Consider the following 20864-nt stretch of genomic DNA (forward strand, 5'->3'; position numbering starts at 1 on the left):
AAGGGAGCATTAAATCACACAATAGGCAGCAAACTTGCAGTCTGAAATAGTTCAGAGACTCAACATAACTAGGCCAAGTCATGTTTAGAAAAACTCATCGATGGCACATACATAATAGGGAATGAAGAAAAGGCATTTAAAACTGATCCCTAAACTGAGCTCTGGCATCATCCCGAATCTGAATTTTAACTTGGAACAACCAGTCAAAGCACTGGGCATTGGTCTGAGAAGTGAAGATACTGAAAAACAGCTGTATTGTCAGTGTTTTTCAGCTAAAGTAGTGCCTTTTACAATTGATGTCTGGACTATCAAACTGAACATAATAGTTTAATCAATCATGAGTCTTTTCAAATTTGCAAAAGAGGACAATGCCTGCTTCTAATAAGCCCCAGAACTATTTCATGGATCTTATGCACGTCTATTGGAATTTTCAAAACAGAAGAATCTAGATCAAATCTGCTTTTTCATTTTGGCATCCCCTGTAGAATGAACCTGAATGCTCTTGTAACCTCTGGAAATGTGCCTCCCCTGTAACCTAGTGGAAGATGGAAGATTTATGAGACCTTGCCTCAGCGCACAGCCTGCATGCACCTCTCACACTCATGTGGAAGTCAGACGCTCCCTGAGGAACACCAGAAACTTTGAGTGTGTTTAATGTTGTCTTGAAAAACAGGAACACTGTTCCTTTCACCACCTGTGATAAATTACTCTTTTGTGTCCAGATGAATTCCAGCTTCCTTTACTGTTCCTGAGAACCACAGTCGTGGGTGGCATGGGCTCTCCTTCACACAGTGACCCAGGGTATAGACTCATGGCAACCCAAGTTGATCTTGGGACTTCCTTCTACCAACTTTGGGCAGATCACTTAAAGTCTCTGAACCTTGGTCTCGCATAAGTAAAGATAATCATGCTGCTGCTGCTGCTGCTAAGTTGCTTTAGTCGTGTCCAACTCTGTGCGACCCCATAGATGGCAGCCCACCGGGCTCCCCTGTCCCTGGGATTCTCCAGGCAAGAACACTGGAGTGGGTTGCCATTTCCTTCTCCAATGCATGAAAGTGAAAAGTCAAAGTGAAGTCGCTCAGTCATGTCTGACTCTCAGCGACATAGACCCTACCTTATAGGACCCTTGGGAAGAAAACAGAATTGACTACAATAATTATTTAGCAACTACAATGGTCTGTCATGCTGCTAAGATAGATATATTACAATTGTGGTGATTCGTGTAGATTTTAAACATCTAGTCAAGATTTTAGCTTATTAGATTTCAACAAGTCATCATTTTCCAAATATCCACTCAATGGAAAGCTTTTAACTGGTCATCCTAGTGATTTTGATAGACTGTACTAAATAGTTTGGGGACAAGGTAATATATTACATCAGGTAAATAAATAAAAGTAAATGAATATCATGTGGGTAAAGAAAGATTGTGTTTTATATCAGACCTTATTTAAAGAACATCTTTGGATTTAATTCCAACCAGCAGATTTTGATTGGCATAGAAAATCCCTTATTTTCTATGAAGACTTAAAACAAGAACACTAAGGTTAGAAGAAGCATAGAAATTAGGAAAATGTATTCTATCTGGAAAATGTTATTTATCACATCACAAATAGCATAACAGCAGTGAGTATGAAGTGGGTAAAGTATCCAGAGCAGTTCCGAGCATACTGGAGGGGCCCAGTAAACATTAATTCTTACTGTGTTGACTTCTGTAATTTGCTGTTTGTTTTGTTTGCTTTAATTTTTCTTTGAAAAGTTTAAAAAATTTGTTGGCAGTTGCTTTACAATTTCACATTAGTTTCTTCTGTGCAGCAAAGTGAATCAGCTACACGTATATGTTTGTGTGTGTTCAGTTTCTCAGTTGTGGCCAGCTCTGCAACCCCATGGACTGCAGCACACCAGGTTCCTCTGTGCTTCACTATCTCCTGGAGTTTGCTTAAACTCATGTCCATCAAGTTGGGGATGCCATCCAGCCTTCTCATCCTCTATCATCCTCTTCTCTTCCTGCCCTCAATCTTTCCCAGCATCAGGGTCTTTTCCAATGAGTCAGCTCTACCCATCAGGTGGCCAAAGTATTGGAGCATCAGCTTCAGCATCAGTCCTTCCAATGGATATTCAGTGTTGATTTCCTTTAGGATGGACTGGTTTGATCTCCTTGCAGTCCAAGGGACTCTCAAGAGTCTTCTCCAGTGCTATAATTTGAAAGCATAAATTCTTCAGTGTTTAGCCTTCTGTGTGATCCCCATGGTGGTCTCAATAAATGGCAGTTGAACAAATGCATGAACAGTTGGATGGGAAGATGGGCTCTCGAGTCGTATTCATGCTGCTGGCTCTCTCTATGGCCTTGGGCCAGTTGCTTCCTAACATGTCTTCTTTTTTAATCTAAAAAAAAAAATATTAATTGTTAGCTGTTCTTAAGAACATAGATCTCTTTGAGGAAGAATTGCTTTGCAACTTGGTAATTTAAGTGATTTTAGATCTTGAGATCTATAGTGTACTTGATGGGGGACTGTAAAGAGTTTTAGATTTTTAAAAACAGACACATTTTTAAGGAAAAAGTGAATACCAACACTGACTTTATACTAGCCATACACATTTTTTAAATTAATTTTTATTGGAGTATGCTTGCTTTACAATGTTTTGTTTGTTTCTGCTGTACAGCAAAGTGAATCAGCTACAGGTATACATATATCCACTTTTCTGAATTTTTTTCACATTTAGATCACCACAGAGTACTGAGTAGAGTTCCCTGGGCTGTACAGTGGGTTCTCATTAGTTGTCTGCTTTATACACAGTATCAGTAGTGAATACATGGCAATCCCAATCACCCAGTTCATCCCCTCCCCCTTGGTATCCTTGTGTAAATGACAATCACGCCAGTGCTTATTGTCAAGTCATGTTGTGTAAGGAGATATTCTCCCTGATTAGTACATCTATAATTCTCTCTGTAGGTGGCGGATATAGTATTTTCTCTGTACAATCTCTGATTATTCAGCACAGTCAAATCTAGAAAGAGCTCCTGTTACATGCACCCGAGAGAAGTTTTCACATCACTGAGCCCATTTGTTTTCTGTGTCTGTCTGGTTGCTCATGTGACCTCTTATCCTGCAGTTTAAGTCCACAGAGCCCAACAGAGACCCTGGAGCAAGGGCAGGAAGTGGGTATGCGGAGGTCCATCAGAATCAAGGGCAAGAATGCAAACTTTAACAGCAGTTTGAGACAGTGAAGAGCATGCTGGGTATAAGAAAATGAAGTGTTTTCAGTAATGCCACTGGCACTGAAGTGGAATGTTTTTTGTGAACATTTCCTGAGTCCATTTACTGTATTCTTGATAAGGTGAAAAAAAAGAGCGAGCGAGAGAGAGAAGGCAATTTTAAATGTTGGTATCTCCCTAAATTCTGTTGTAAGCATCTTTTAAATACCTGAAGAATCATTAAGGAATGCTTTGATTCAGATCTTTAAAAGTCATAAAATAATACATTGGAAAATATTTACACAAGGAAAAGTTGCTACAAATGACCAAGAATATTTTCCAAAATGACTAGAGTATATGTTCATGAAATGTATCTACTGTGTCACATAAGTGAAATTCTAAATGTAAATTTGTAAACTTCCTATTTTTGTGTAATCATCTCCCCTTTCCCCAACAGTTGTTCATTATGGTGAAATTCTTTAGTTAGGTATAGGTCATAGCTGTTGGAAGGATCATTTGCTGATGTTCCCAAACTGTGTATCAAGGAGCCCCAGGGTGACACAGCAAACCCTCAGAGTGGCTCCTCCGGGTGGTTTATGTTTTTGAGGGAGATGCAGCATCTTTCAGATGCCAGGGAAGCATGAGCTCAAATTGGTTCCATTTCAAAGTTCAGTTTGTGCCTCATTGGATGACATCATAACTTTGCAAACCTGGATTTGCAGAGGTTTCTGTCGTAAAAGCAAGTACCCTGTGAACATCAATACAAGAGGAACTGAAGACAGCAGTGTTTGATGCCAAGGTCTGAGAAGTTGTGTGTGGCCCAGAAGGCTCTAGCTCATCAGGAAAGAGATGATTCTTAAGTTGTTTGGACCAGACACTTAAAAAAAAAAAAGTTTATGCACGTGTAGTTGATTTAGGTGCTTTCCTGGTTGCTCAGACAGTAAGGAATCTGCCTGCAATGCAGGAGATCCAGGTTTGAGATTTACAGTGCTGTGTCAGTTTCAGTTGTATGGCAAGGTGATTCAGTTGTGTGTGTGTGTATACACACGTGTATATGCACGTGTGTGTGTGTATACACACATGTATATGCATGTGTGTGTATATATATATATGTGTGTGTACATGGGGGTGTTGTGTGCTAAGTCCTGTCTGACTCTTTGTAACCCTTTGGACTGTAGCCCGCCAGGCTCCTCTGTCCGTGGGATTTTCCAGACAAGAATACAGGAGTTGGTTGCCATTTTCTCCTCCAGGGCATCTTCCTGACCCAAAGATCGAACCTGTGTCTCCTTTGGCTCCTGCATTGCAAGTGAATTCTTTACCTGCTGAGCCATGGGGGAAGCTCCATGGGTACATATATATATGTGTGTGTGTGTGTGTGTGTGTATATATATATGCATATATATTCTTTTTTCAGATTTGTTTCCATTTTAAGTTATTACAAGATACTGAGTATAGTTCCCTGTGCTATACAGTAGGATCTTATTGTTTATTATTTTATATGTAGTAATGTATATCTATTAATACCAAACCTCTAATTTATCTTCCCCACCTGCCCCTCTCACCTGACTCATAATGAAAAGTTCAGGCATCTCTTTTGGTCCAGGGGCACCATGGGAAAATCTTACAGACACAGAGGGAGCCATGAAGTTTGGGCACCTCTGAGAACCTCTGAAATTAAATAAAGTCAAGTTCTGTCCATGTATTGTGTCCAGTCACTTTTCACAAAGAAAAAATACTTGATTATACAATTAAATATTAAATTAGTTTTCTTCAAGAGCCAAATTATTTGTTTCCCTGTGGCTTCAGTTTGCTGTGGAACAATGTTTTTCTAGGGAATAAATAAATGCTTACTGAAGAAAATATATTGTTTTCTAATTACTTTATTTTTTAGTGAAGTATAGTTGATTTAAAATGTTGTGTTTTAGGTGTACAGCAGAATTATTCAGTTATATTACAGTTGTTAATTAGTAAAAAAAAAAAAAAGCTAAAATAAATACTGTATGCTTTTATTATTTCCCTAAAGAAAACTATATATATCTGCCACTTGCTCTTTTCTCCTGTTATCAAAACTCTTTCATCAGCCCTGTCCACCCATTTCCCTCACCTTCAGTAGTAAAAGCCTATGGCAATGATAACAGACACGGACTTTAAACTCATTGCAAAGTTTTCAGTTAATTTTCAAATGAGTCACAGCCATTCTACTGAGAGTTAGGCAGACAGAGAGGCAATAAAAGCCTAGTCTAAGAATCTAAGACTTCATTAATGTGTAGAAATTAAAGGTAATTGAATGCTATCATCTTGAAAGAAGCACCTTTTTTTTAAACCATGGCACTTCATAAAGAAGCTCTGATGTATTCAGCTGCACATATATGAAATCTTCTGGCATAAACCCTGTCACCCATCATCTGTAAGAACTACAAATAAATGGCCAGTGTGGGTTGTTTTATTCAAAATGAAAGGTTAATTTATTCCTTACATTTTATATTCAGATATATCCAAATATCAGAAATGGAGGTAAATTAATAGTTTTGTGGCAAAGGCACTGTGAAATATGATGAAAGAGAATATTTATGGATGGAATTCATTTGCACATAATGTCTAATCATGATAAATAATTGTGAATGTGTACGTAGTCACTTTAATTTGTTTTTTGGAAGGAGGGTTAATACTAAGACTTTACCCAGAGTAGTCACAGCTCTAGGATCCTTCTAAGGGCAAAGTAAAATAATAGACCCAGCTAGGCATGTTTTTGGCATGGGCACTGGGCACTGCAGACCTGACTAAATGTTGATAGTTGGAGTTTTTCCCTGTTCTGGCCACTAGGAAACAACACCTAGACGTTTTCCTCCCATTCCTAAGACATTTCAAGTAATAACCACAAGAGTAGAAATGCTAACAGACGTGGTACATGAAGTCATTCATCAGGAATTTATACCCAAGGGTCAGACTTGCTGTCTGTAAGGTTGCAAAATAACCAGATTCCTATCAGTGATACAAAGAGAACTGGAGGGTGGCTTCATGGAGGCGGAGCCACTGGTTTCTTCTCCTTTCTTTCTTTTTCTTTTCAAATGTGGATTTGATATCATGCTGATGGAGCTTAAGAACACCATGTGACCCCTCAAAGTGCCACCTCTGCAGAGGCAGCCAGAGTCAGAAAAGAACATTTGTCTTTGGCACCTTCCCTGCCCTTTCTGTGACCCCTGGTTCTCTTAATGGTCAGCCCATGCCTCATGGCCAAGGAGGAGCAGAACTGATCAGGTATCCACAGTGAGGCCTTGGTGTTTTTCTCTTGAACGTAAATGATTTCGCAGAATGTCAACATCACACGAGGCCACTCAGATGAACCTCAGTGATGGTTCAAGACACAATCAAGCCACCCACTACCCCCCCAACCCGCTCGCCCCTTGTAATTATGTCTGAACACAGACAAAACAGGAATATTGTCTGAACCAAAGAATGGATGAAAACAACCACCTACCCTGGCTCTTTTGAATGACTGCAGTTTCTTCACCAGTCATGGTTTGAGCCTTGCTCCTTCTCAGTAAGAATCTTCAGGATATTCAGTCACAGAATGCCTCCCTCATCTGGGCAGGAACCAACCCATAACAGTCCTGCTTCCTTGAATTCGAGACATAGGAGACGTGGGTTCCATTCCTGGGTCAAGAAGATCCCTTGGAGGGAAAAATGCCAACCCATTCCAATATTCTTGCTTGGAGAATCCCATGGATGGAGGAGCCTGGAGGGCTACAGTCCATAGAGTTACAAAGAATAGGACACGACTGAAGCAACTTAGCATGTAGCATGCAAGAGTTTATTTAAAGGAAGTGTCTCTGTTCAATGTTATCTGAAGTAAATGGTCATCCTTTGGAGAACTAAAATAAGGTAACAGAGATGAAATTGATGTGTGAAATATGCTTCAAATATTTGCAGGACTAAAATCAACAATGGGTATGGTAAAAAATTGCGATCACCCAGACTGGACTCATCAATCAGCCCTCACGTGTGTGCACATGGTTTGCTTTGTAAAGACACCATGACAGGTGCCGTGGGACACATTGTCACTTCCAGCAACGTGGAGCCTCCTGTGGAGTCTTAAGAGATGGTGTCTCTGTGTTTAGAACACATCTCCCAATACAACTGTGACTTCTGTCAGCAATTCAGAAGTTTTCATAAAAAGAATCATTAAAACACTTTCAGTTTTCTCTCAGAGAATTGTCAAACTACCTAATTTATAAGTGTGCTGCATTCTATGATTTCTACACAGTATATTTCTAGTCCATTATTTAATATTCAGTTCACTTCAGTCACTCAGTCATGTCCTGACTCTTTGCGACCCCATGAATCAGAGCACACCAGGCCTCCCTTAATATTAAGTTCCCTTTAATACACACACACACACACACACATATAATACGTAAAATCTTTCGAGGATGATCAATACCTCTGTGGCTTTTTCTCAACTTCTTGATCTAATCCTGAGGCAAAATCCTGATCTTCTCCTGATATTGACAAGAAAAATACTTGCTTAAAACTATTTGAATCATGTAATCCTAACCCAGATCTTGGGTATCAAATGCCATCCCTCCTGTTGACACTGAAGGTTCAGAGATGATTTTTCTAAGCATCATGGATTATTAATTTTAAAATGGATCCATGGTTGTAGAATATAATTTTCCATAAAGTCATTATGGCTTGCAAGGAGTTTATGGGTACTAATTTGTTATTTTTTTCCCTTGAGCTATTATCACTAAGCACACCCTGTTAGAATTTCCAGGGCAACTAAATGTGGGTATGTATGAAGTTAATTTTTCATTCTGGGGTATATTTTTATTGAAAAAGCATGTTTGTATTAATGAATAAATAAGTACTATTTAAAGCTTAATTGTTATTGCATAGGTATTACCATAAAAGTGATAATATTCTTTCTAATCTAATGGGCTTTTAGAAGTCTTCAGTAGAAGCAGAAATTCGCTAATAGTTAAAACACAAGTGATTAAAAATGGTAAATATTGGCATAAATTTTCTGTGATCATTTTACATTATTTTCACCTCTCAACTCCTAGAAGCCCATTGCTGGACTAAGATTTGTTCAAGGTACCTAAGTCCAGTTCAGTTCAGTTCACTTCGGTCGTGTCCAAAATTTACAACCCCATGGACTGCAGCACGCTAGGCTTCCCCGTCCATCACCAACTCCTGGAGTTTGCTCAAACTTGTGTCCATTGAGTTGGTAATGCCATCCAACCATCTCATCCTCTGTCATCCCCTTCTCCTCCCACCTTCAATCTTTCCCAGCATCAGGGTCTTTTCCAAGGAGTCACTTCTTCACATCAGCAGGCTAAAATATTGCAGTTTCAGCTTCAGCATCAGTCCTTCCAATGAATATTCAGAACTATTTTCCCTTAGGATGGATTGATTGGATCTCCTAGCAGTCCAAAGGACTGTCAAGAGTCTTCTCCAACACCACAGCTCAAAAGCATCAATTCTTCAGTGCTCAGCTTTCTTTATGGTCCAACTCTCACATCCATACATGACTACTGGAAAAACCATAGCTTTGACTAGATAGACCTCTGTTGGCAAAGTAATGTCTCTGCTTTTTAATATGCTGTCTAGGTTGGTCATAGCTTATCTTCCAAGGCACAAGCATCTTTTAATTTCATGGCTGCAATCACCATCTGTAGTGATTTGGAAGCCCAAGAAAATAAAGTCAGCCACTGTTTCTACTGTTCCCCCATCTGTTTTCCATGAATTGTTGGGACCGGATGCCATGACCTTCGTTTTCTGAATGTTGAGCTTTAAGCCAACTTTTTCACTCTCCTCTTTCACTATCATGAAGAGGCTCTTTAGTTCTTCACTTTCTGCCGTAAGGGTGGTGTCATCTGCATATCTGAGGTTATTGATGTTTCTCCCAAGAATCTTGATTCCAGCTTGTGCTTCCTCCAGCCCAGCATTTCTCATGATGTACTCTGCATATAAGTTAAATAAGCAGGATGACAGTATACAGCCTTGACGTACTCCTTTCCCAATTTAGAACCAGTCTGTTGTTCCACCCTAGTTCTAGCTGTTGCTTCTTGACCTGCATACAGATTTCTCAGGAGGCAGATCAGGTGGTCTGGTATTCCCATCTCTTTCAGAATTTTCCACAGTTTGTTGTGATCCACACAGTCAAAGGCTTTGGTGTTGTCAATAAAACAGAAATAGATGTTTTTCTGGAACTCTCTTGCTTTTCGATGATCCAGCTGATATTGACGATTTGATCTCTTGTTCCTCTGCCTTTTCTAAAACCAACTTGAACACCTAGAAGTTCACAGTTCACATACTGTTGAAGTGTGGCTTGGAGAATTTTGAGCATTAATTTGCTAGCATGTGAGATGAGTGCAATTGTGCAGTAGTTTGAGCATTCTCTGGCATTGCCTTTCTTTGGGATTGGAATGAAAACTGACCTTTTCCAGTCCTGTGGCCACTGCTGAGTTTTCCAAATTTGCCGGCATATTGAGTGTAGCACTTTCACAGCATCATCTTTTAGGATTTGAAATAGCTCAGCTGGAATTCCATCACCTCCACTATGTTTGTTCATAGTGACACTTTGAAGGCCCAGTTGACTTTGGATTCCAGGATGTCTGGCTCTAGGTGAGTGATCACACCATTGTGGTTATCTGGGTCATGAAGATCTTTTTTGTATAATTCGTCTGTGTGTTCTTGCCACCTCTTCTTAATATCTTCTGCTTCTGTTAGGTCCATACCATTTCTGTCCTTTATTGTGCTCATCTTTGCATGAAATCGTCCCTTGGTATCTCTGATTTTCTTGAAGAGATCTCTAGTCTTCCCCATTCTTTTGTTTTCCTCTATTTCTTTGCACTGACCACTGCAGAGGGCTTTCTCATCTTTCCTTGCTATTCTTTGGAACTCTTCATTCAGATGGGTATATCTTTCCTTTTCTCCTTTGATTTTCACTTCTCTTTTCACAGCTATTTGTAAAACCCCCTGAGACAATCATTTTGCCTTTTTGCATTTCTTTTTCTTTAGGATAGTCTTGATCCCTGCCTCCTACACAATGTCATGAACCTCTGTCCATAGTTCTTCAGGCACTCTGTCTATCAGATCTAATCCCTTAAATCTATTTGTCCCTTCTACTGTGTAATCATAAGAGATTTTATTTAGGTTATACCTGAATGTTCCAGTGGTTTTCCCTACTTTCTTCAACTTCAGTCTCAATTTTTCAATAAGGTGTTCATAATCTGAGCCACAGTCAGCTCCTAGTCTTGTTTTTACTGCATATATAGAGCTTCTCCATCTTTGGTTGCGAGAATATAATCAATCTGATTTCTCTATTGACCATCTGGTGATGTTCATGTGTAGAGTCTTCTCTTGTGTTGTTGGAAGAGGGTGTTTGTATGACCTGTATGTTCTCTTGGCAAAAGTCTGTTAGCCTTTGCCCTGATTCATTCTGTACTCCAAGGACAAACTTGTCTGTTACTCCAGGTATCTTTTGACTTCCTACTTTGGCATTACAGTCACCTATGAAGAAAAGGATATCTTTTTTGATTGTTAGTTCTAGAAGGTCTTTTAGGTCTTCATAGAACCATTCAAATTCAGCCTCTTTAGCATTAGTGGTTGGGACATAGACTTGGATCACTGTGATATTGAGTGGTTTGCCTTGAAAATGAACAGAGATCATTCTGTCATTTTTGAGATTGCACCCAAGTACTGTGTTTTTGACTCTTTCATTGACTATGAAGGCTACTCTATTTCTTCTAAGGGATTCTTGCCCATAGTAATATATATAATCATCTGAATTAAATTCACTCATTCCAGTCCATTTTAGTTCACTCATTCCTAAAATGTCGACGTTCACTCTTGCCATCTCCTTTTTGATCACTTCCAATTTGCCTTGATTCATGGACCTTACATTCCAGGTTCCTATGAAATATTGTTCTTTACAGCATCAGATTTTACTTCCACCACCAGTCACATCCACAACTGGGTGTTGTTTTCGCTTTGGCTCCATCTCCGTTCTTTCTGGTGTTTTTTCTCCATTCTTCTCCAGTAGTGTATTGGGCACCTACCAGCCTGGAGAGCTCACCTTTCAGTGTCCTATCTTTTTGCCTTTTCATACTGTTAATGGAGTTCTCAAGGCAAGAATACTGAAGTGGTTTGCCATTGCCTTTTCCAGGGGACCACGTTTTGTCAGAACTCTCCACCATAACCCGTCTGTCTTGGGTGGCCCTACCCAGCATGTCTCATAGTTTCATTGAGTTAGACAAGGCTGTGGTCCATGTGATCAATTTGGTTAGTTGTCTGTGATTGTGATTTTCATTCTGTCAGCCCTCTGTTGAGAGGCTTATGGAAGCTTCCTGATGGGAGAGACCAGACTGAGGGGGAAATTGGGTGTTGTTCTGATGGGTGGGGCCATGCTCAGTAAATCTTTAATCCAATTTTCTGTTGATGGGTGGGGCTGTGTTCTCTCACTGTTGTTTGACCTGAGACCAAACTATGGTGGAGGTAATGAAGATAATGGCGACCTCCTTCAAAAGGTCTTGTGCACGCACTGTTGTATTCAGTGCCCCTGACCCTGTAGCAGGCCACTGTTGACCCACGCCTCCACTGGAGAGTTCTGGACACTCACAGGCAAGTCTGGGTCAGTCTCTTGTGGGGTCCCTGCTCCTTTCTCCTGGGTCCTGGTGCACAAGGTTTTGTTTGTGCCCTCCAAGAGTCTGTTTCCCCAGTCCTGTGTAAGTTCTGGAATCAAATCTCACTGGTCTCCAAAGTAAAATTTCCTGGGGTTTCTCAGTTCCTTTGCCAGATCCCCAGGCTGGGAAATCTGTTGTGGGTTCTAGAACTTTCTTAACAGTGTGAGAATTTATTTGGTATAATTGTTCTGCAGGTTGTGGGTCATCTGCTCAGTGGCTCTATAGTGGGATTAATGGCAGCCTCCTCCAAGAGAACTTATGCCACATGCTGAGTGACCCAGGTCTGCTGCACCCAGAACCCCTGCCCCTGTGGAAGGCCACTGCTGCCCTGTGCCTCTGCAGGAGATACTCAAGCACTCAAAGTCACGTCTGGCACAGCTTCTGTGGGGTCTCTGGGTCCTGGTGTGCCCAAGGTTTTGTTTGAGCCCTCTGAGCATCTCTGGCATCTCAAGGCACCTAGTACCTATAATAGTTCAGAAATAACCAATTTTCTCATTATTTTACTGTTTATCTCTCTCCACTTCAGCTCAGTGGAATGTTTGACAGTTGAAACTTCTTATTCTGAAATAATAAACTCCAGTCCCCCATGTTATCTCCAGACTGGGCCTGAGATACAAGGCAGCAGGGGTCACCTGTTCATGTGGACCAGTGGGTGGGGGAAGACGGGGCTTATAGGAGGGACCCACTGGGCGTCTCTTTCTGTCACACATCACATATACCCCACCAGGGACCACTGCAGGCTCTGCCTTCAGGATGCATCCAAACTCCCTCCACTTCTCAGCACCCTCTGCTGAGCCACCATCACCCCCGCCAGGATCCCTGCAGAAGCCCCTGCCTCCATCCTGCCCACCTAGAGTCTGTTCTCAACACCACAGACAGAGGGATCCCCTTTGTAAGCCCAGCTTTAGCAAGATTTTGGGTTGGTCAAAAGGTTTTGTTGGGTTTTTCATACTGTCTTATGGAAAAACCCAAAGGAATTGTTTGCCCAACCCAATATAAGATCAGACCTGCTGTTTATGAGCTTTGACAGATGTATACATTCATACAAGCACTGACAAAGTGATCCTCTAAAAATATGAACCAGATTATGACTTTGAGATGGCTCCCGAATCAGTTGGAGCGAAAGCCAGCAGCCTGCTGAGGCTGACAAAGGCTTGTGATCTGGGCCCCACTGCCTGTCCCATCACAGTCTCCAGGACATGCTTCAGTTCACACGATGGCCTTATCTCCAGCACCTGCCTCAGGGTCTTGTCACCGTTCTCCCTTTCTGGAACATGCCTTCAACCCAGCACCACGTGTAGGTCTGTGTCCCAGGTCACCTTCTCAGGGAGGTCTTCCATAGCCACTGTGCTGGCAGTAACAACCCCCTCCATGCACACACAAACACACAAGCATGCACACACACACGTTTTGCCTATACTCTTGCCTGGAAAATCCTATGGACGGAGGAGCCTGGTAGGCTGCAGTCCATGGGGTTGCTGAGGGTCGGACACGGCTGAGCAACTTCACTTTCACTTTTCACTTTGACGCATTGGAGAAGGAAATGGCAACCCACTCCAGTGTTCTTGCCTGGAGAATCCCAGGGACGGGGGAGCCTGGTGGGCTGCCGTCTATGGGGTCTCACAGAGTCGGACACGACTGAAGCGACTTAGCAGGCAGGCTCAGCTTCATCTTTCCCATCACACTTGTGTTAGTTTCCTGTGGCTAATGTAATAGAGTAACACAAACTTGGTGGCTTAAAACAGCAGAAGTTATGCTTCTAGAGTTCTGGAGATTGGAAGTCCGAAATCAAGGTGTTGGCAGGGTTGGTTCCTTCTAGATGTTCTGAAGGAGAAACCAAGCTTGGCCTCCCTTCTCCTTCTGGCCATCTTTGTCATTCCTTCGCTTGTAGCCACATCCCTACAGTCTCTGTCTCCATCTTCACGTCACCTTCCTCTCTCTGTCTCTGCATGTCCTTTTCTGTCTTTTATAAGGACACTATCATTGGCTTTAGGGCCCATCATATATAAGTGAGATCTCTTTTTGACCCTTTATTACATCTGCAAAGACCCTATTTCAAATAAGCTTACATTTTGAGGTTCCAAGTGGACATGAATTTTGGAGGAATATTGATCAACCCAGTGCACACTTGTCACTATCTGGCAAATAATATATTTTTGCTTTCAGTATTTAATACACAGTTATCATTAGAAGGTTCTCTGAGGACAGGAAGTTTTGCCATGTCCACTGTGCATCCCCCATGGCCTCTCCAGTTGGCTGGAAGAGTGAATTCCAAAGTCAGGCAGGCAGCCAGGCAGCTTGCAGGAATATGGCAAGAGGTGATGGCTATTGGCCTTACTGAAATAAGCTGACCCCATGTAGTGCAGCATGCCAGACTTTTCTGTCCTCCTTTATCTTCCAGAGTTTGCTCAAATTCATGTCCATTGAGCCTGTGATACTATCTATCTCATCTTTTGCTGCCCCCTTCTCCTTTTGCCTTCAGTCTTTCCTAGCACCAGGGTCTTTTCCAGTGAGTCAGCTCTTTGCATCAGGTGGCCAGAGTATTAGAGCATCAGCTTCAGCATCAGTCCTTCCAATGAATATTCAGTGTTGATTTCCTTTACGATGGACTGGTCTGATCCCCTCGCTGTCCAAGGGACTCCCAAGAGTCTTCTCCAGCATCACATTTCAAAAGTGCTCAGCCTTCTTTATGGTCCAATTCTCAATTCCATACATGACTATGGGAAAAATCATAGCTTTGATTCTACAGACCTTTGTTGACAAAGTGATGTCTCTGCTTTGTAGTGATTAACCATATAGAGCAGCTTTTTGTTTGGTGACACACTCTTCAGGAATGAAAATTAAAATATTCATGGTTCTGTGTGTTTATTGTTGGAGTGAAAAAGTTGGCTTAGAGCTCAACATTCAGAAGACGAAGATCATGGCATCTGGTCCCATCACATCATGGGAAATAGATGGGGAAAAAGTGGAAACAGTGTCAGACTTTATTTTTTGGGGCTCCAAAATCACTGCAGATGGTGACTGCAGCCATGAAATTAAAAGACGCTTACTCCTTGGAAGAAAAGTTATGACCAACCTAGATAGCATATTGAAAAGCAGAGACATTACTTTGCCAACAAAGGTCTGTCTAGTCAAGGCTATGGTTTTTCCAGTGGTCATGTATGGATGTGAAAGTTGGACTGTGAAGAAAGCTGAGCGCCGAAGAATTGATGCTTTTGAACTGTGGTGTTGGAGAAGACTCTTGAGAGTCCCTTGGACTGCAAGGAGATCCAACCAGTCCATTCTGAAGGAGATCAGCCCTGGGATTTCTTTGGAGGGAATGATGCTGAAGCTGAAACTCCAGTACTTTGGCTACCTCATGCGAATAGTTGACTCATTGGAAAAGACTCTGATGCTGGGTGGGATTCGGGGCAGGAGGAGAGGGGGATAACAGAGGATGAGATGGCTGGATGGCATCACTGACTGGATGGATGTGAGTCTGAGTGAACTCTGGGAGTTGAGGATGAACAGGGAGGCCTGGCGTGCTGCGATTCATGGGGTCGCAAAGAGTCAGATACGACTGAGCGACTGAACTGAACTGAACTGACTGAAGTTCTTATCTATCAACAAGCATGAAGATACCTCCATTTTGTAAAACAAAACAAAGAAATCTTTCCATCTAACTTATTCTTGTGACCACTGGCTCTGCGGCCTCCTCACTCTTATCTTGTCAACAAGACAAAGTCAAAATGTCTCACCTTGTGGTCTCTGGATGGTAAAGGAAAGACAATATGGTCTTTAAAACTTTTAGTTAGAGTTCAGATGATTATAAATGGTTGAGATTTTCACAAATTTAAATAATATCCATAGCCTGGCTTCCCATGGAGTTTATTGACCTTGCAATCAAATTGAACTCTGTCCCTCTGACATAAAACTTTGCTGAAAATCTCAGTGTGAATTCCCGAAGACTCTTGATTGTCCTGGGGTCTTTTCAACACGGAAGTAAACTTGATAAAAATGTTGTGACAGGACATAAACTCTTTGGTTGTGGTGCCAGCCTAACATGGTAACAAAGTTCAGACTGTTTGCTGTTTAGCTGTGTGCTAAGTGCCTTGTAATTTTAACAACTCAGAGAGTCCTTATAAGAGTGAGGACCAAGTCACAATATTGTTGGTCTGTGTGACAAGTTTTAATGGAGAAAAGGTTACATTTACATATTCTCCATTTCCATAAACATTTCTAAAGTGAAGCTCAGTAACAAATGCGAGATATGAGCTGGGCTTCTGTAGAAAATTGTAGATGGTTCTTATTTCCTATTCTTCTTTTCTTCGTCTGCTGCTGCTGCTAAGTCACTTCAGCCGTGTCTGACTCTGTGCAACCCCATAGACGGCAGCCCACCAGGCTCCCCCATCCCTGGGATTCTCTAGGCGAGAACACTGGAGTGGGTTGCCATTTCCTTCTCCAATGCATGAAAGTGAAAAGTCAAAGTGAAGTCTAGTTATATGTAATACCTGACATTTCTGGAGGGCCCACACTGTGCCAGACATTGCTCTAAGGGGTTCATATATATTAATTCTAATCATCCCACAATACTCTAAGGTAGGAATTATTATCTCGCTGTAACAGATGAACTCCATGGATATTTATGCCAGCCAGTTGGTGGATCAGCAGCAAGCAAGACACATAGAAGAGGAGAATTCATAGTGGAGCAGGATTTGAACCAACTCTGCGCACAAAAAACTCTTCTTGAGCTAAGACTTTGCCTCTGAAGGGGTTAGGTGGAAAAATTTTTTCAAAATGGCATGTTTTAATGTACAGTTTTTACTTCAGGCTAAAGCAGTGCCTCTTCTTACACTTAGATTCCTTCCAATAAGTATAATGTACAACAATAAAAGTTTATTTTTTTAAAAAGTAAGTGGTATTACATAAAGTTTAAATATGTGTGTGTGTGTGTGTGTGCGCGCGCCCCTTATAAGTCTTAGAATAACAATTAGTAGTATATACCGAACGAAGCAACTTAGCAGCTAGCAGCAGCAGTATATACCTAGCTTTTGGGGCTTCCCAGGTGGTACTAGTAGTAAAAGAACCCTCCTGCCAATCCAGGAGACTTAAGAGATGTGGGTTTCATGCCAGGGTCAGGAAGATCCCCTGGAGGAGGGCATAGCAACCCACTCCCGTATTCTTGCCTGGAGAATCCCATGGACAGAGGAGCCTGGTGGGCTATAATCCATAGGGTCACGCAGAGTCAAACATGACTGAAGTGACTTAGCATGCACACACACATCTAGCTTTTAATAGTTTGCCCAGCACTTTCACTTTCATATTTTATGCTGTCTTTTAAAAAGAAGTTCTGTGAAATAGACGGCGTTATTCTCTATATTTGATCCATGGAAACCAATACCAGCAAGCACTGAGGGACTCTTCTATATATATTTGTAATCTAGAGGGGAGAAAGCCAGATGTTCAAGTTCTGAACTCTTTCCTAATTATTTGGATGTCAAATCCTGTGCCTCTTCTACTGCAGTAATCAAGAAATAAGAGATTTATAACATGCTCAACAAAAAATGATCAAATATTTCTACTTTTCAAATGAGTTCATCTGTATCATTTTTCTAGAGTTCAAATATATGTGTTAATATATGATATTCATTTTTCTCTTTCTGACTTACTTCATTCTATATGACAGTCTTTAAGGCCCATCCATGTCTCTGCAAATATCACAATTTCATTCTTTTTTATAACTGAATAGATAACTAATGACAACCTACTGTGTAGCCCAGGGAACTCTGTTCAGTGCTTTGTGGTAACCTAAATGGGAAGGAAATCCAAAAAAGAGGAGATAATGTATATACATATGGCTGATTCACTTTGCTGTATAGCAGATACTAACATAACATCATAAAGCAGCTATACTACAATAATTTTTTAAAAAAATTATCAAATAACAGAACATGTTTAGACCAGGGTATCTCAGTCTTGGCTCTAGTGATATTTTGGGGCAGATAATTCTTTGTCGTAGAGAATTGTCTGTGCAATATAAGATGTTGAGCAGGATTCCTGGGGTCTGCTTCCTGGATGTCAATAGCGTCTTCCAGTTGTGACAACCAAAACTGTCTTCTGACCTTGTCAGATGTCCCCTGGGGACACAGTTTTAAGTGTATTTATTTTTTAGACTTTTAGACTTTATTTCAAGACAGCAATTACAGTAGGCATCATTGTTATATGATTATATCTATTAGAAAGCAGATGGCCAGAGTTTTATTTCTGCTCCACCTCTTAAGTTTATGAACATCTCTAAGTCTATTAATTTCTTCCTCCATGAAATGAAAAGAAACTACATAAGGCTAGTTAAGGATTAAAGCATGACACCATGTGAACAGGGAACCTCGGCACTGACTTTTAGTCCACACTCGCAGTATTACTTAAGATGTCTGTTCTGTAAGTCTGAACATTATCTAAGTTTCCTTAGACTTCTTTGTCACAATTCTGACCACAAACCAGGCCCAGACATTTTGTACTGAAGTGCAAAGCTCTTTGCGATCTCACACCAACCTTGCTTTCCAGCTTCATTTCCACCACCTCCTTCCTGGGTAAACCCCTTCCTGCAGCCTCCTGTCTCATAGCCATCCTGGCTGAATGCACACCTTCCCTGAATCTGTCAGCCTTCCATGACCCAGTGTCTCTCCTCGTGCTGTTCTTTTGCTGATTTTTTTTACCAGAATTCTTTTGTCTTATGAACGTTGCTTGTCCTTCAGGATTAAAATCTCATGTGAAGGACATCAAGCAAGGAGCAAGTATAGCACAGGGATCTATATTCAGTATTTTGTAATAACCTATAAATGAAAAGAATCTGAAAAAGAATATATATATTATATATCAATCACTTTGCTGTACACCTGAAAATAACAAAACACTGTAAATAAACTATACTTCAGTTGAAAAAAAAAAAGACCTCGTATAAAGAATCCATGCCTTGTACTGAATTCTGGCCCAAATAAGACAGACATTTTATTTTGTCCACCTCTTTTCTAGAGTCCCTCTCCATGGGAAACACAAAATCTGAGCAGAATCTCTTTTAAGTGAAACAAAACCATTCCAGAAAAAGAGGCTTGTATGACTCTTGAAATTTTCCTTCTTCTGTTGATTCTGGGCTCTGTGTGTATGTATGTATGTAGTCTGGTATGCATCTCTGTGTGTATGTATGTAGTCTGGTATGCATCTCTGTGTGTATGTATGTAGTCTGGTATGCATCTCTGTGTGTATGCACTGACACAAGCAAGCCAAGTGCCCTAAGACTGTTCCTCCTGTACTCTTGTTCAAGGACTTTCTTATCTATGCCATATAAGCCTAATAGAGCAATTCTCATCTGGTTAGTAAAATAGACTGAAATGAATCCTTCACTAATCACTTTGCAATAGCATGGGCTTACCTGAATTCATATTAGTCATCCAGTGTATTCACATGACATTTCTAATTTTAATTTATAGGTGTTCTGTAGATTTTGATTTAACTTGAACAAAGGATATAATTTTAAAAGGCTGCTATTATAAGAAAAAAGATTATGCTATCTGGATGTTGCACACTGTGGTGGTTTAGAATCATGCAGTGAAAGAAAATTCAATTAAAAAGAAAAACAAGCTTCCTATGTTTTCATCCATAATTGTTTTTTACTGTGATCACCTAGCTGAAGAAGATCCAATAGTTGGTCCATTATCAGCAACCATTTGAGTATGTTTTGTAGCAAAGGTGCTCCTCACACCATCCAGTCCTTTAAGAACTGAGCCAATTCAAAAGGAATCCTATTCCGTATTGTCTTCTATAGCAAGTAAGACAGCACCAACATGCTTCAAGGTTTACTTGACAACCTCTACCAGGCGTGATAAAGAAAAGATGAAGAGAACAGGTTAGAATCTATGAGGAAACTTTTAACCTTTGTCTGCTCCGTTTCTGTCCCATTTTTCAGGACTGCTTTTCTGAGATGATGGCACTGGCCTGGCATCAATAGGATGTATGCTTTTGAGTTGTTTTCTGGGAGTCAAGTGGGTGCTGCCAAGCTGTCTCAAGTCTCTTCCAGCCTATCCTTCAGATAAATAGTAGCCTTTTGTGGTTCAAGGGGTCAGGTTTTCATCTGTGGCCTCATGGGTTGCTTTTTTATTTCTCTGTTAAAAATTGATTCACTGCTTCAGAAATGGAATCCTTATATCCAACCATGTCAGTGTCATGTTCTAACTCAAGGGTCCCCAACCTCCAGGATCTAATGCCTGATGATCTGAGGTGCAACTGATGTAATAATACAAATAAATGCACAAATAAATGTAATGTGCTTGAATCATCCCGAATCCACCCACCACCGCCCCGCCCCTTCCCGATCCATGGAAAAACTGTCTTTCATGAAAGCAATCCCTGGTGCCAGAAAGGTTGGGGATCGCTGCTCTAACTGGTTAAGTTGGTGAATTTCATGAAAGAGTATTCATACGCATAATGGTACAGTCACCCTTGTGTTTTATAATGGATTTAAGAATCCTGGAGCATGTTTCTCAAAATTAAATAAACAACTAGCTTTTTGGAGTAGCTCAGATATAAACAAGAGGACGTTGAAAAAGAATGCACCGTGCATAAAATTTGTTTGAATAAACCTAACATTTTAAATAAATAATTTCCTTTTATGGAGGCTTCTTGTTAGTATACTTTTATCCTCAGAAAATTGTTTAGGGAATCTGTATGTTTTTAAAAGAGATTATGATAATAGCAGTATTAACTGTAAATATAACAAATATGGCATAACTGGTATGACATTTTAGGTTGGACTCATTCAGTTATATTTTCTCTTATCTGATAGTTTAACTAAATGCTATACCTGCACAAGACTGTTGAAATAATATTTTGGAAAATAAATGTGATCTTCTAAATTATCTACTGAAGTCCAAATGAAAAATGTCTATATTAATAAGATCATGCCATTTTAAGTCCCTTTTTTTTTCAGTCTTCATAAACATGGTAACTTC

At 40.6% G+C, this 20864-nt stretch overlaps 1 protein-coding gene across 4 annotated transcripts in view; it reads left to right on the forward strand.

The window, feature by feature from the left end:
- CTNND2 (catenin delta 2) overlaps positions 1–20864 on the forward strand; it is a 1127175-nt gene that overhangs the window by 817240 nt on the left and 289071 nt on the right. The window lies entirely within an intron of this gene.

Source organism: Bubalus bubalis, chromosome 19, assembly GCF_019923935.1.
Source record: "Bubalus bubalis isolate 160015118507 breed Murrah chromosome 19, NDDB_SH_1, whole genome shotgun sequence".
Taxonomy (NCBI): Eukaryota; Metazoa; Chordata; class Mammalia; order Artiodactyla; family Bovidae; genus Bubalus; species Bubalus bubalis.